This window comes from Syngnathus leptorhynchus, unplaced genomic scaffold, assembly GCF_054491065.1.
Source record: "Syngnathus leptorhynchus isolate UIUO unplaced genomic scaffold, UIUO_Slep HiC_scaffold_23, whole genome shotgun sequence".
NCBI classification, from domain to species: Eukaryota; Metazoa; Chordata; class Actinopteri; order Syngnathiformes; family Syngnathidae; genus Syngnathus; species Syngnathus leptorhynchus.
Genome location: NW_028231990.1, coordinates 527483 through 541665, shown reverse-complemented (window position 1 = coordinate 541665; position 14183 = coordinate 527483).

Genomic DNA, 14183 nt, shown 5'->3' with positions numbered 1-14183 from the left:
TCCATAGCACCAGAGCTCCATACTTCCAGAGCTCCATAGCTCCATAGCTCCATAGCACCAGAGCTCCATAGCTCCATAGCACCAGAGCTCCATAGCTCCATAGCACCAGAGCTCCATACTTCCATAGCTCCATAGCTCCATACCTCCAGAGCTCCATAGCTCCATAGCTCCATACCTCCAGAGCTCCATAGCTCCAGAGCTCCATAGCTCCATAGCTCCATAGCACCAGAGCTCCATAGCTCCATAGCACCAGAGCTCCATACTTCCATAGCTCCAGGGCTCCATAGCTCCAGGGCTCCATACCTCCAGAGCTCCATAGCGCCATACTTCCAGAGCTCCATAGCTCCATACTTCCATAGCTCCATACTTCCATACCTCCATAGCTCCATACTTCCATAGCACCAGAGCTCCATACTTCCATAGCACCAGAGCTCCATACCTCCAGAGCTCCAGAGCTCCAGCCTGGGTGGCTGGTGGCTCCATAGCTCCATACTTCCATAGCTCTAAGTCAGAGAGTTGGCGAAAATTGCACTAAGTGCGAAAGCCCATTCATTTACAACGGCGTGTCCACAAGGCGGCGACATTTCCCCGTTACCGGTGGCTGCGCGGCGGGTGAGTGACAGAGCTTATCCGAGCGGCTGGAACTCTGCGCCGGCGTGGTCGAGCGTGAGGCCTCGGCCCTTTGGCTGCCTGGTACCTAAAACACTTCCATTGATCCAGCCACGGAGGGTGCTGGCTGGTGGCTCCATACCTCCATAGCTCCATAGCACCAGAGCTCCATAGCTCCATAGCACCAGAGCTCCATGGCTTCAGAGCTCCATAGCACCATAGCTCCATACCTCCAGAGCTCCAGGGCTCCATAGCTCCATACCTCCAGAGCTCCATACCTCCAGAGCTCCATACCTCCAGAGCTCCATAGCACCAGAGCTCCATGGCTTCAGAGCTCCATAGCACCATAGCTCCATACCTCCAGAGCTCCAGGGCTCCATAGCTCCATACCTCCAGAGCTCCATACCTCCAGAGCTCCATACCTCCAGAGCTCCAGAGCTCCATAGCACCAGAGCTCCATGGCTTCAGAGCTCCATAGCACCATAGCTCCATACCTCCAGAGCTCCAGGGCTCCATAGCTCCATACCTCCAGAGCTCCATACCTCCAGAGCTCCAGAGCTCCATAGCACCAGAGCTCCATGGCTTCAGAGCTCCATAGCACCATAGCTCCATACCTCCAGAGCTCCAGGGCTCCATAGCTCCATACCTCCAGAGCTCCATACCTCCAGAGCTCCAGAGCTCCATAGCACCAGAGCTCCATGGCTTCAGAGCTCCATAGCACCATAGCTCCATACCTCCAGAGCTCCAGGGCTCCAAAGCTCCATACCTCCAGAGCTCCATACCTCCAGAGCTCCATACCTCCAGAGCTCCATAGCTCCATAGCACCAGAGCTCCATAGCTCCATAGCACCAGAGCTCCATAGCACCAGAGCTCCATAGCACCAGAGCTCCATAGCTCCATAGCACCAGAGCTCCATAGCTCCATAGCACCAGAGCTCCATAGCTCCATAGCACCAGAGCTCCATACTTCCAGAGCTCCATAGCTCCATAGCTCCATAGCACCAGAGCTCCATAGCTCCATAGCACCAGAGCTCCATAGCTCCATAGCACCAGAGCTCCATACTTCCATAGCTCCATAGCTCCATACCTCCAGAGCTCCATAGCTCCATAGCTCCATACCTCCAGAGCTCCATAGCTCCAGAGCTCCATAGCTCCATAGCACCAGAGCTCCATAGCTCCATAGCACCAGAGCTCCATACTTCCATAGCTCCAGGGCTCCATAGCTCCAGGGCTCCATAGCTCCATACCTCCAGAGCTCCATAGCTCCATACTTCCAGAGCTCCATAGCTCCATAGCACCAGAGCTCCATAGCTCCATAGCACCAGAGCTCCATAGCTCCATAGCACCAGAGCTCCATACTTCCATAGCACCAGAGCTCCATACCTCCAGAGCTCCAGAGCTCCAGCCTGGGTGGCTGGTGGCTCCATAGCTCCATACTTCCATAGCTCTAAGTCAGAGAGTTGGCGAAAATTGCACTAAGTGCGAAAGCCCATTCATTTACAACGGCGTGTCCACAAGGCGGCGACATTTCCCCGTTACCGGTGGCTGCGCGGCGGGTGAGTGACAGAGCTTATCCGAGCGGCTGGAACTCTGCGCCGGCGTGGTCGAGCGTGAGGCCTCGGCCCTTTGGCTGCCTGGTACCTAAAACACTTCCATTGATCCAGCCACGGAGGGTGCTGGCTGGTGGCTCCATACCTCCATAGCTCCATAGCACCAGAGCTCCATAGCTCCATAGCACCAGAGCTCCATGGCTTCAGAGCTCCATAGCACCATAGCTCCATACCTCCAGAGCTCCAGGGCTCCATAGCTCCATACCTCCAGAGCTCCATACCTCCAGAGCTCCATACCTCCAGAGCTCCATAGCACCAGAGCTCCATGGCTTCAGAGCTCCATAGCACCATAGCTCCATACCTCCAGAGCTCCAGGGCTCCATAGCTCCATACCTCCAGAGCTCCATACCTCCAGAGCTCCATACCTCCAGAGCTCCATAGCACCAGAGCTCCATGGCTTCAGAGCTCCATAGCACCATAGCTCCATACCTCCAGAGCTCCAGGGCTCCATAGCTCCATACCTCCAGAGCTCCATACCTCCAGAGCTCCTTACCTCCAGAGCTCCATAGCACCAGAGCTCCATGGCTTCAGAGCTCCATAGCACCATAGCTCCATACCTCCAGAGCTCCGGGGCTCCATAGCTCCATACCTCCAGAGCTCCATACCTCCAGAGCTCCATACCTCCAGAGCTCCAGAGCTCCATAGCACCAGAGCTCCATGGCTTCAGAGCTCCATAGCACCATAGCTCCATACCTCCAGAGCTCCAGGGCTCCATAGCTCCATACCTCCAGAGCTCCATACCTCCAGAGCTCCAGAGCTCCATAGCACCAGAGCTCCATGGCTTCAGAGCTCCATAGCACCATAGCTCCATACCTCCAGAGCTCCAGGGCTCCATAGCTCCATACCTCCAGAGCTCCATACCTCCAGAGCTCCAGAGCTCCATAGCACCAGAGCTCCATGGCTTCAGAGCTCCATAGCACCATAGCTCCATACCTCCAGAGCTCCAGGGCTCCAAAGCTCCATACCTCCAGAGCTCCATACCTCCAGAGCTCCATACCTCCAGAGCTCCATAGCTCCATAGCACCAGAGCTCCATAGCTCCATAGCACCAGAGCTCCATAGCACCAGAGCTCCATAGCTCCATAGCACCAGAGCTCCACAGCTCCATAGCACCAGAGCTCCATAGCTCCATAGCACCAGAGCTCCATACTTCCAGAGCTCCATAGCTCCATAGCTCCATAGCACCAGAGCTCCATAGCTCCATAGCACCAGAGCTCCATAGCTCCATAGCACCAGAGCTCCATACTTCCATAGCTCCATAGCTCCATACCTCCAGAGCTCCATAGCTCCATAGCTCCATACCTCCAGAGCTCCATAGCTCCAGAGCTCCATAGCTCCATAGCACCAGAGCTCCATAGCTCCATAGCACCAGAGCTCCATACTTCCATAGCTCCAGGGCTCCATAGCTCCAGGGCTCCATAGCTCCATACCTCCAGAGCTCCATAGCTCCATACTTCCAGAGCTCCATAGCTCCATAGCACCAGAGCTCCATAGCTCCATAGCACCAGAGCTCCATAGCTCCATAGCACCAGAGCTCCATAGCTCCATAGCACCAGAGCTCCATAGCTCCATAGCTCCAGGGCTCCATAGCTCCATAGCTCCATAGCTCCAGGGCTCCATAGCTCCATAGCTCCAGGGCTCCATAGCTCCATAGCTCCATACCTCCAGAGCTCCATACCTCCAGAGCTCCATACCTCCATAGCACCAGAGCTCCATAGCTCCAGGGCTCCAGGGCTCCATAGCTCCATACCTCCAGAGCTCCATAGCTCCATACTTCCAGAGCTCCATAGCTCCATAGCTCCATACTTCCATAGCTCCATAGCTCCATACTTCCATAGCACCTGAGCTCCATACCTCCAGAGCTCCATAGCTCCAGCCTGGGTGGCTGGTGGCTCCATAGCTCCATACTTCCATAGCTCTAAGTCAGAGAGTTGGCGAAAATTGCACTAAGTGCGAAAGCCCATTCATTTACAACGGCGTGTCCGCCAGGCGGCGACATTTCCCCGTTACCGGTGGCTGCGCGGCGGGTGAGTGACAGAGCTTATCCGAGCGGCTGGAACTCTGCGCCGGCGTGGTCGAGCGTGAGGCCTCGGCCCTTTGGCTGCCTGGTACCTAAAACACTTCCATTGATCCAGCCACGGAGGGTGCTGGCTGGTGGCTCCATACCTCCATAGCTCCATAGCACCAGAGCTCCATAGCTCCATAGCACCAGAGCTCCATGGCTTCAGAGCTCCATAGCACCATAGCTCCATACCTCCAGAGCTCCAGGGCTCCATAGCTCCATACCTCCAGAGCTCCATACCTCCAGAGCTCCATACCTCCAGAGCTCCATAGCACCAGAGCTCCATGGCTTCAGAGCTCCATAGCACCATAGCTCCATACCTCCAGAGCTCCAGGGCTCCATAGCTCCATACCTCCAGAGCTCCATACCTCCAGAGCTCCATACCTCCAGAGCTCCATAGCACCAGAGCTCCATGGCTTCAGAGCTCCATAGCACCATAGCTCCATACCTCCAGAGCTCCAGGGCTCCATAGCTCCATACCTCCAGAGCTCCATACCTCCAGAGCTCCAGAGCTCCATAGCACCAGAGCTCCATGGCTTCAGAGCTCCATAGCTCCATACCTCCAGAGCTCCAGGGCTCCATAGCTCCATACCTCCAGAGCTCCATACCTCCAGAGCTCCATAGCACCAGAGCTCCATGGCTTCAGAGCTCCATAGCACCATAGCTCCATACCTCCAGAGCTCCAGGGCTCCATAGCTCCATACCTCCAGAGCTCCATACCTCCAGAGCTCCATACCTCCAGAGCTCCAGAGCTCCATAGCACCAGAGCTCCATGGCTTCAGAGCTCCATAGCACCATAGCTCCATACCTCCAGAGCTCCAGGGCTCCATAGCTCCATACCTCCAGAGCTCCATACCTCCAGAGCTCCAGAGCTCCATAGCACCAGAGCTCCATGGCTTCAGAGCTCCATAGCACCATAGCTCCATACCTCCAGAGCTCCAGGGCTCCATAGCTCCATACCTCCAGAGCTCCATACCTCCAGAGCTCCATACCTCCAGAGCTCCATAGCTCCATAGCACCAGAGCTCCATAGCTCCATAGCACCAGAGCTCCATAGCACCAGAGCTCCATAGCACCAGAGCTCCATAGCTCCATAGCACCAGAGCTCCATAGCTCCATAGCACCAGAGCTCCATAGCTCCATAGCACCAGAGCTCCATACTTCCAGAGCTCCATAGCTCCATAGCTCCATAGCACCAGAGCTCCATAGCTCCATAGCACCAGAGCTCCATGGCTTCAGAGCTCCATAGCACCATAGCTCCATACCTCCAGAGCTCAAGGGCTCCATAGCTCCATACCTCCAGAGCTCCATACCTCCAGAGCTCCATACCTCCAGAGCTCCATAGCACCAGAGCTCCATAGCTCCATAGCACCAGAGCTCCATAGCACCAGAGCTCCATAGCACCAGAGCTCCATAGCTCCATAGCACCAGAGCTCCATAGCTCCATAGCACCAGAGCTCCATACTTCCAGAGCTCCATAGCTCCATAGCTCCATAGCACCAGAGCTCCATAGCTCCATAGCACCAGAGCTCCATAGCTCCATAGCACCAGAGCTCCATACTTCCATAGCTCCATAGCTCCATACCTCCAGAGCTCCATAGCTCCATAGCTCCATACCTCCAGAGCTCCATAGCTCCATAGCTCCATAGCTCCATAGCACCAGAGCTCCATAGCTCCATATTACCAGAGCTCCATACTTCCATAGCTCCAGGGCTCCATAGCTCCAGGGCTCCATACCTCCAGAGCTCCATAGCTCCATACTTCCAGAGCTCCATAGCTCCATACTTCCATAGCTCCATACTTCCATACCTCCATAGCTCCATACTTCCATAGCACCAGAGCTCCATACTTCCATAGCACCAGAGCTCCATACCTCCAGAGCTCCAGAGCTCCAGCCTGGGTGGCTGGTGGCTCCATAGCTCCATACTTCCATAGCTCTAAGTCAGAGAGTTGGCGAAAATTGCACTAAGTGCGAAAGCCCATTCATTTACAACGGCGTGTCCACAAGGCGGCGACATTTCCCCGTTACCGGTGGCTGCGCGGCGGGTGAGTGACAGAGCTTATCCGAGCGGCTGGAACTCTGCGCCGGCGTGGTCGAGCGTGAGGCCTCGGCCCTTTGGCTGCCTGGTACCTAAAACACTTCCATTGATCCAGCCACGGAGGGTGCTGGCTGGTGGCTCCATACCTCCATAGCTCCATAGCACCAGAGCTCCATAGCTCCATAGCACCAGAGCTCCATGGCTTCAGAGCTCCATAGCACCATAGCTCCATACCTCCAGAGCTCCAGGGCTCCATAGCTCCATACCTCCAGAGCTCCATACCTCCAGAGCTCCATACCTCCAGAGCTCCATAGCACCAGAGCTCCATGGCTTCAGAGCTCCATAGCACCATAGCTCCATACCTCCAGAGCTCCAGGGCTCCATAGCTCCATACCTCCAGAGCTCCATACCTCCAGAGCTCCATACCTCCAGAGCTCCAGAGCTCCATAGCACCAGAGCTCCATGGCTTCAGAGCTCCATAGCACCATAGCTCCATACCTCCAGAGCTCCAGGGCTCCATACCTCCAGAGCTCCATACCTCCAGAGCTCCAGAGCTCCATAGCACCAGAGCTCCATGGCTTCAGAGCTCCATAGCACCATAGCTCCATACCTCCAGAGCTCCAGGGCTCCATAGCTCCATACCTCCAGAGCTCCATACCTCCAGAGCTCCAGAGCTCCATAGCACCAGAGCTCCATGGCTTCAGAGCTCCATAGCACCATAGCTCCATACCTCCAGAGCTCCAGGGCTCCAAAGCTCCATACCTCCAGAGCTCCATACCTCCAGAGCTCCATACCTCCAGAGCTCCATAGCTCCATAGCACCAGAGCTCCATAGCTCCATAGCACCAGAGCTCCATAGCACCAGAGCTCCATAGCACCAGAGCTCCATAGCTCCATAGCACCAGAGCTCCATAGCTCCATAGCACCAGAGCTCCATAGCTCCATAGCACCAGAGCTCCATACTTCCAGAGCTCCATAGCTCCATAGCTCCATAGCACCAGAGCTCCATAGCTCCATAGCACCAGAGCTCCATAGCTCCATAGCACCAGAGCTCCATACTTCCATAGCTCCATAGCTCCATACCTCCAGAGCTCCATAGCTCCATAGCTCCATACCTCCAGAGCTCCATAGCTCCATAGCTCCATAGCTCCATAGCACCAGAGCTCCATAGCTCCATAGCACCAGAGCTCCATACTTCCATAGCTCCAGGGCTCCATAGCTCCAGGGCTCCATAGCTCCATACCTCCAGAGCTCCATAGCTCCATACTTCCAGAGCTCCATAGCTCCATAGCACCAGAGCTCCATAGCTCCATAGCACCAGAGCTCCATAGCTCCATAGCACCAGAGCTCCATAGCTCCATAGCACCAGAGCTCCATAGCTCCATAGCTCCAGGGCTCCATAGCTCCATAGCTCCAGGGCTCCATAGCTCCATAGCTCCAGGGCTCCATAGCTCCATAGCTCCATACCTCCAGAGCTCCATACCTCCAGAGCTCCATACCTCCATAGCACCAGAGCTCCATAGCTCCAGGGCTCCAGGGCTCCATAGCTCTATACCTCCAGAGCTCCATAGCTCCATACTTCCAGAGCTCCATAGCTCCATAGCTCCATACTTCCATAGCTCCATAGCTCCATACTTCCATAGCACCTGAGCTCCATACCTCCAGAGCTCCATAGCTCCAGCCTGGGTGGCTGGTGGCTCCATAGCTCCATACTTCCATAGCTCTAAGTCAGAGAGTTGGCGAAAATTGCACTAAGTGCGAAAGCCCATTCATTTACAACGGCGTGTCCGCCAGGCGGCGACATTTCCCCGTTACCGGTGGCTGCGCGGCGGGTGAGTGACAGAGCTTATCCGAGCGGCTGGAACTCTGCGCCGGCGTGGTCGAGCGTGAGGCCTCGGCCCTTTGGCTGCCTGGTACCTAAAACACTTCCATTGATCCAGCCACGGAGGGTGCTGGCTGGTGGCTCCATACCTCCATAGCTCCATAGCACCAGAGCTCCATAGCTCCATAGCACCAGAGCTCCATGGCTTCAGAGCTCCATAGCACCATAGCTCCATACCTCCAGAGCTCCAGGGCTCCATAGCTCCATACCTCCAGAGCTCCATACCTCCAGAGCTCCATACCTCCAGAGCTCCATAGCACCAGAGCTCCATGGCTTCAGAGCTCCAAAGCACCATAGCTCCATACCTCCAGAGCTCCAGGGCTCCATAGCTCCATACCTCCAGAGCTCCATACCTCCAGAGCTCCATAGCACCAGAGCTCCATGGCTTCAGAGCTCCATAGCACCATAGCTCCATACCTCCAGAGCTCCAGGGCTCCATAGCTCCATACCTCCAGAGCTCCATACCTCCAGAGCTCCATACCTCCAGAGCTCCAGAGCTCCATAGCACCAGAGCTCCATGGCTTCAGAGCTCCATAGCTCCATACCTCCAGAGCTCCAGGGCTCCATAGCTCCATACCTCCAGAGCATACCTCCAGAGCTCCAGAGCTCCATAGCACCAGAGCTCCATGGCTTCAGAGCTCCATAGCACCATAGCTCCATACCTCCAGAGCTCCAGGGCTCCATAGCTCCATACCTCCAGAGCTCCATACCTCCAGAGCTCCATACCTCCAGAGCTCCATAGCTCCATAGCACCAGAGCTCCATAGCTCCATAGCACCAGAGCTCCATAGCACCAGAGCTCCATAGCACCAGAGCTCCATAGCTCCATAGCACCAGAGCTCCATAGCTCCATAGCACCAGAGCTCCATACTTCCAGAGCTCCATAGCTCCATAGCTCCATAGCACCAGAGCTCCATAGCTCCATAGCACCAGAGCTCCATAGCTCCATAGCACCAGAGCTCCATACTTCCATAGCTCCATACCTCCAGAGCTCCATAGCTCCATAGCTCCATACCTCCAGAGCTCCATAGCTCCAGAGCTCCATAGCTCCATAGCTCCATAGCACCAGAGCTCCATAGCTCCATAGCACCAGAGCTCCATACTTCCATAGCTCCAGGGCTCCATAGCTCCAGGGCTCCATACCTCCAGAGCTCCATAGCTCCATACTTCCAGAGCTCCATAGCTCCATACTTCCATAGCTCCATACTTCCATACCTCCATAGCTCCATACTTCCATAGCACCAGAGCTCCATACTTCCATAGCACCAGAGCTCCATACCTCCAGAGCTCCAGAGCTCCAGCCTGGGTGGCTGGTGGCTCCATAGCTCCATACTTCCATAGCTCTAAGTCAGAGAGTTGGCGAAAATTGCACTAAGTGCGAAAGCCCATTCATTTACAACGGCGTGTCCACAAGGCGGCGACATTTCCCCGTTACCGGTGGCTGCGCGGCGGGTGAGTGACAGAGCTTATCCGAGCGGCTGGAACTCTGCGCCGGCGTGGTCGAGCGTGAGGCCTCGGCCCTTTGGCTGCCTGGTACCTAAAACACTTCCATTGATCCAGCCACGGAGGGTGCTGGCTGGTGGCTCCATACCTCCATAGCTCCATAGCACCAGAGCTCCATAGCTCCATAGCACCAGAGCTCCATGGCTTCAGAGCTCCATAGCACCATAGCTCCATACCTCCAGAGCTCCAGGGCTCCAAAGCTCCATACCTCCAGAGCTCCATACCTCCAGAGCTCCATACCTCCAGAGCTCCATAGCTCCATAGCACCAGAGCTCCATAGCTCCATAGCACCAGAGCTCCATAGCACCATAGCTCCATAGCACCAGAGCTCCATAGCTCCATAGCACCAGAGCTCCATAGCTCCATAGCACCAGAGCTCCATAGCTCCATAGCACCAGAGCTCCATACTTCCAGAGCTCCATAGCTCCATAGCTCCATAGCACCAGAGCTCCATAGCACCAGAGCTCCATAGCTCCATAGCACCAGAGCTCCATACTTCCATAGCTCCATAGCTCCATACCTCCAGAGCTCCATAGCTCCATACCTCCAGAGCTCCATAGCTCCAGAGCTCCATAGCTCCATAGCACCAGAGCTCCATAGCTCCATAGCACCAGAGCTCCATACTTCCATAGCTCCAGGGCTCCATAGCTCCAGGGCTCCATAGCTCCATACCTCCAGAGCTCCATAGCTCCATACCTCCAGAGCTCCATAGCTCCATACTTCCAGAGCTCCATAGCTCCATAGCACCAGAGCTCCATAGCTCCATAGCACCAGAGCTCCATAGCTCCATAGCACCAGAGCTCCATAGCTCCATAGCACCAGAGCTCCATAGCTCCATAGCTCCAGGGCTCCATAGCTCCATAGCTCCAGGGCTCCATAGCTCCATAGCTCCAGGGCTCCATAGCTCCAGGGCTCCAGGGCTCCATAGCTCCATACCTCCAGAGCTCCATAGCTCCATACTTCCAGAGCTCCATAGCTCCATAGCTCCATACTTCCATAGCTCCATAGCTCCATACTTCCATAGCACCAGAGCTCCATACCTCCAGAGCTCCATAGCTCCAGCCTGGGTGGCTGGTGGCTCCATAGCTCCATACTTCCATAGCTCCAGTCAGAGATTTGGCGAAAATTGCACTAAGTGCGAAAGCCCATTCATTTACAACGGCGTGTCCACAAGGCGGCGACATTTCCCCGTTACCGGTGGCTGCGCGGCGGGTGAGTGACAGAGCTTATCCGAGCGGCTGGAACTCTGCGCCGGCGTGGTCGAGCGTGAGGCCTCGGCCCTTTGGCTGCCTGGTACCTAAAACACTTCCATTGATCCAGCCACGGAGGGTGCTGGCTGGTGGCTCCATACCTCCATAGCTCCATAGCACCAGAGCTCCATAGCTCCATAGCACCAGAGCTCCATGGCTTCAGAGCTCCATAGCACCATAGCTCCATACCTCCAGAGCTCCAGGGCTCCATAGCTCCATACCTCCAGAGCTCCATACCTCCAGAGCTCCATACCTCCAGAGCTCCATAGCACCAGAGCTCCATGGCTTCAGAGCTCCATAGCACCATAGCTCCATACCTCCAGAGCTCCAGGGCTCCATAGCTCCATACCTCCAGAGCTCCATACCTCCAGAGCTCCATACCTCCAGAGCTCCATAGCACCAGAGCTCCATGGCTTCAGAGCTCCATAGCACCATAGCTCCATACCTCCAGAGCTCCAGGGCTCCATAGCTCCATACCTCCAGAGCTCCATACCTCCAGAGCTCCATACCTCCAGAGCTCCAGAGCTCCATAGCACCAGAGCTCCATGGCTTCAGAGCTCCATAGCACCATAGCTCCATACCTCCAGAGCTCCAGGGCTCCATAGCTCCATACCTCCAGAGCTCCATACCTCCAGAGCTCCAGAGCTCCATAGCACCAGAGCTCCATGGCTTCAGAGCTCCATAGCACCATAGCTCCATACCTCCAGAGCTCCAGGGCTCCATAGCTCCATACCTCCAGAGCTCCATACCTCCAGAGCTCCATACCTCCAGAGCTCCATAGCTCCATAGCACCAGAGCTCCATAGCTCCATAGCACCAGAGCTCCATAGCACCAGAGCTCCATAGCACCAGAGCTCCATAGCTCCATAGCACCAGAGCTCCATAGCTCCATAGCACCAGAGCTCCATAGCTCCATAGCACCAGAGCTCCATACTTCCAGAGTTCCATAGCTCCATAGCTCCATAGCACCAGAGCTCCATAGCTCCATAGCACCAGAGCTCCATGGCTTCAGAGCTCCATAGCACCATAGCTCCATACCTCCAGAGCTCCAGGGCTCCATAGCTCCATACCTCCAGAGCTCCATACCTCCAGAGCTCCATACCTCCAGAGCTCCATAGCACCAGAGCTCCATAGCTCCATAGCACCAGAGCTCCATAGCACCAGAGCTCCATAGCACCAGAGCTCCATAGCTCCATAGCACCAGAGCTCCATAGCTCCATAGCACCAGAGCTCCATACTTCCAGAGCTCCATAGCTCCATAGCTCCATAGCACCAGAGCTCCATAGCTCCATAGCACCAGAGCTCCATAGCTCCATAGCACCAGAGCTCCATACTTCCATAGCTCCATAGCTCCATACCTCCAGAGCTCCATAGCTCCATAGCTCCATACCTCCAGAGCTCCATAGCTCCAGAGCTCCATAGCTCCATAGCTCCATAGCACCAGAGCTCCATAGCTCCATAGCACCAGAGCTCCATACTTCCATAGCTCCAGGGCTCCATAGCTCCAGGGGTCCATACCTCCAGAGCTCCATAGCGCCATACTTCCAGAGCTCCATAGCTCCATACTTCCATAGCTCCATACTTCCATACCTCCATAGCTCCATACTTCCATAGCACCAGAGCTCCATACTTCCATAGCACCAGAGCTCCATACCTCCAGAGCTCCAGAGCTCCAGCCTGGGTGGCTGGTGGCTCCATAGCTCCATACTTCCATAGCTCTAAGTCAGAGAGTTGGCGAAAATTGCACTAAGTGCGAAAGCCCATTCATTTACAACGGCGTGTCCACAAGGCGGCGACATTTCCCCGTTACCGGTGGCTGCGCGGCGGGTGAGTGACAGAGCTTATCCGAGCGGCTGGAACTCTGCGCCGGCGTGGTCGAGCGTGAGGCCTCGGCCCTTTGGCTGCCTGGTACCTAAAACACTTCCATTGATCCAGCCACGGAGGGTGCTGGCTGGTGGCTCCATACCTCCATAGCTCCATAGCACCAGAGCTCCATAGCTCCATAGCACCAGAGCTCCATGGCTTCAGAGCTCCATAGCACCATAGCTCCATACCTCCAGAGCTCCAGGGCTCCATAGCTCCATACCTCCAGAGCTCCATACCTCCAGAGCTCCATACCTCCAGAGCTCCATAACACCAGAGCTCCATGGCTTCAGAGCTCCATAGCACCATAGCTCCATACCTCCAGAGCTCCAGGGCTCCATAGCTCCATACCTCCAGAGCTCCATACCTCCAGAGCTCCAGAGCTCCATAGCACCAGAGCTCCATGGCTTCAGAGCTCCATAGCACCATAGCTCCATACCTCCAGAGCTCCAGGGCTCCATAGCTCCATACCTCCAGAGCTCCATACCTCCAGAGCTCCAGAGCTCCATAGCACCAGAGCTCCATGGCTTCAGAGCTCCATAGCACCATAGCTCCATACCTCCAGAGCTCCAGGGCTCCATAGCTCCATACCTCCAGAGCTCCATACCTCCAGAGCTCCAGAGCTCCATAGCACCAGAGCTCCATGGCTTCAGAGCTCCATAGCACCATAGCTCCATACCTCCAGAGCTCCAGGGCTCCAAAGCTCCATACCTCCAGAGCTCCATACCTCCAGAGCTCCATACCTCCAGAGCTCCATAGCTCCATAGCACCAGAGCTCCATATCTCCATAGCACCAGAGCTCCATAGCACCAGAGCTCCATAGCACCAGAGCTCCATAGCTCCATAGCACCAGAGCTCCATAGCTCCATAGCACCAGAGCTCCATAGCTCCATAGCACCAGAGCTCCATACTTCCAGAGCTCCATAGCTCCATAGCTCCATAGCACCAGAGCTCCATAGCTCCATAGCACCAGAGCTCCATAGCTCCATAGCACCAGAGCTCCATACTTCCATAGCTCCATAGCTCCATACCTCCAGAGCTCCATAGCTCCATAGCTCCATACCTCCAGAGCTCCATAGCTCCAGAGCTCCATAGCTCCATAGCACCAGAGCTCCATAGCTCCATAGCACCAGAGCTCCATACTTCCATAGCTCCAGGGCTCCATAGCTCCAGGGCTCCATAGCTCCATACCTCCAGAGCTCCATAGCTCCATACTTCCAGAGCTCCATAGCTCCATAGCACCAGAGCTCCATAGCTCCATAGCACCAGAGCTCCATAGCTCCATAGCACCAGAGCTCCATAGCTCCATAGCTCCAGGGCTCCATAGCTCCATAGCTCCAGGGCTCCATAGCTCCATAGCTCCAGGGCTCC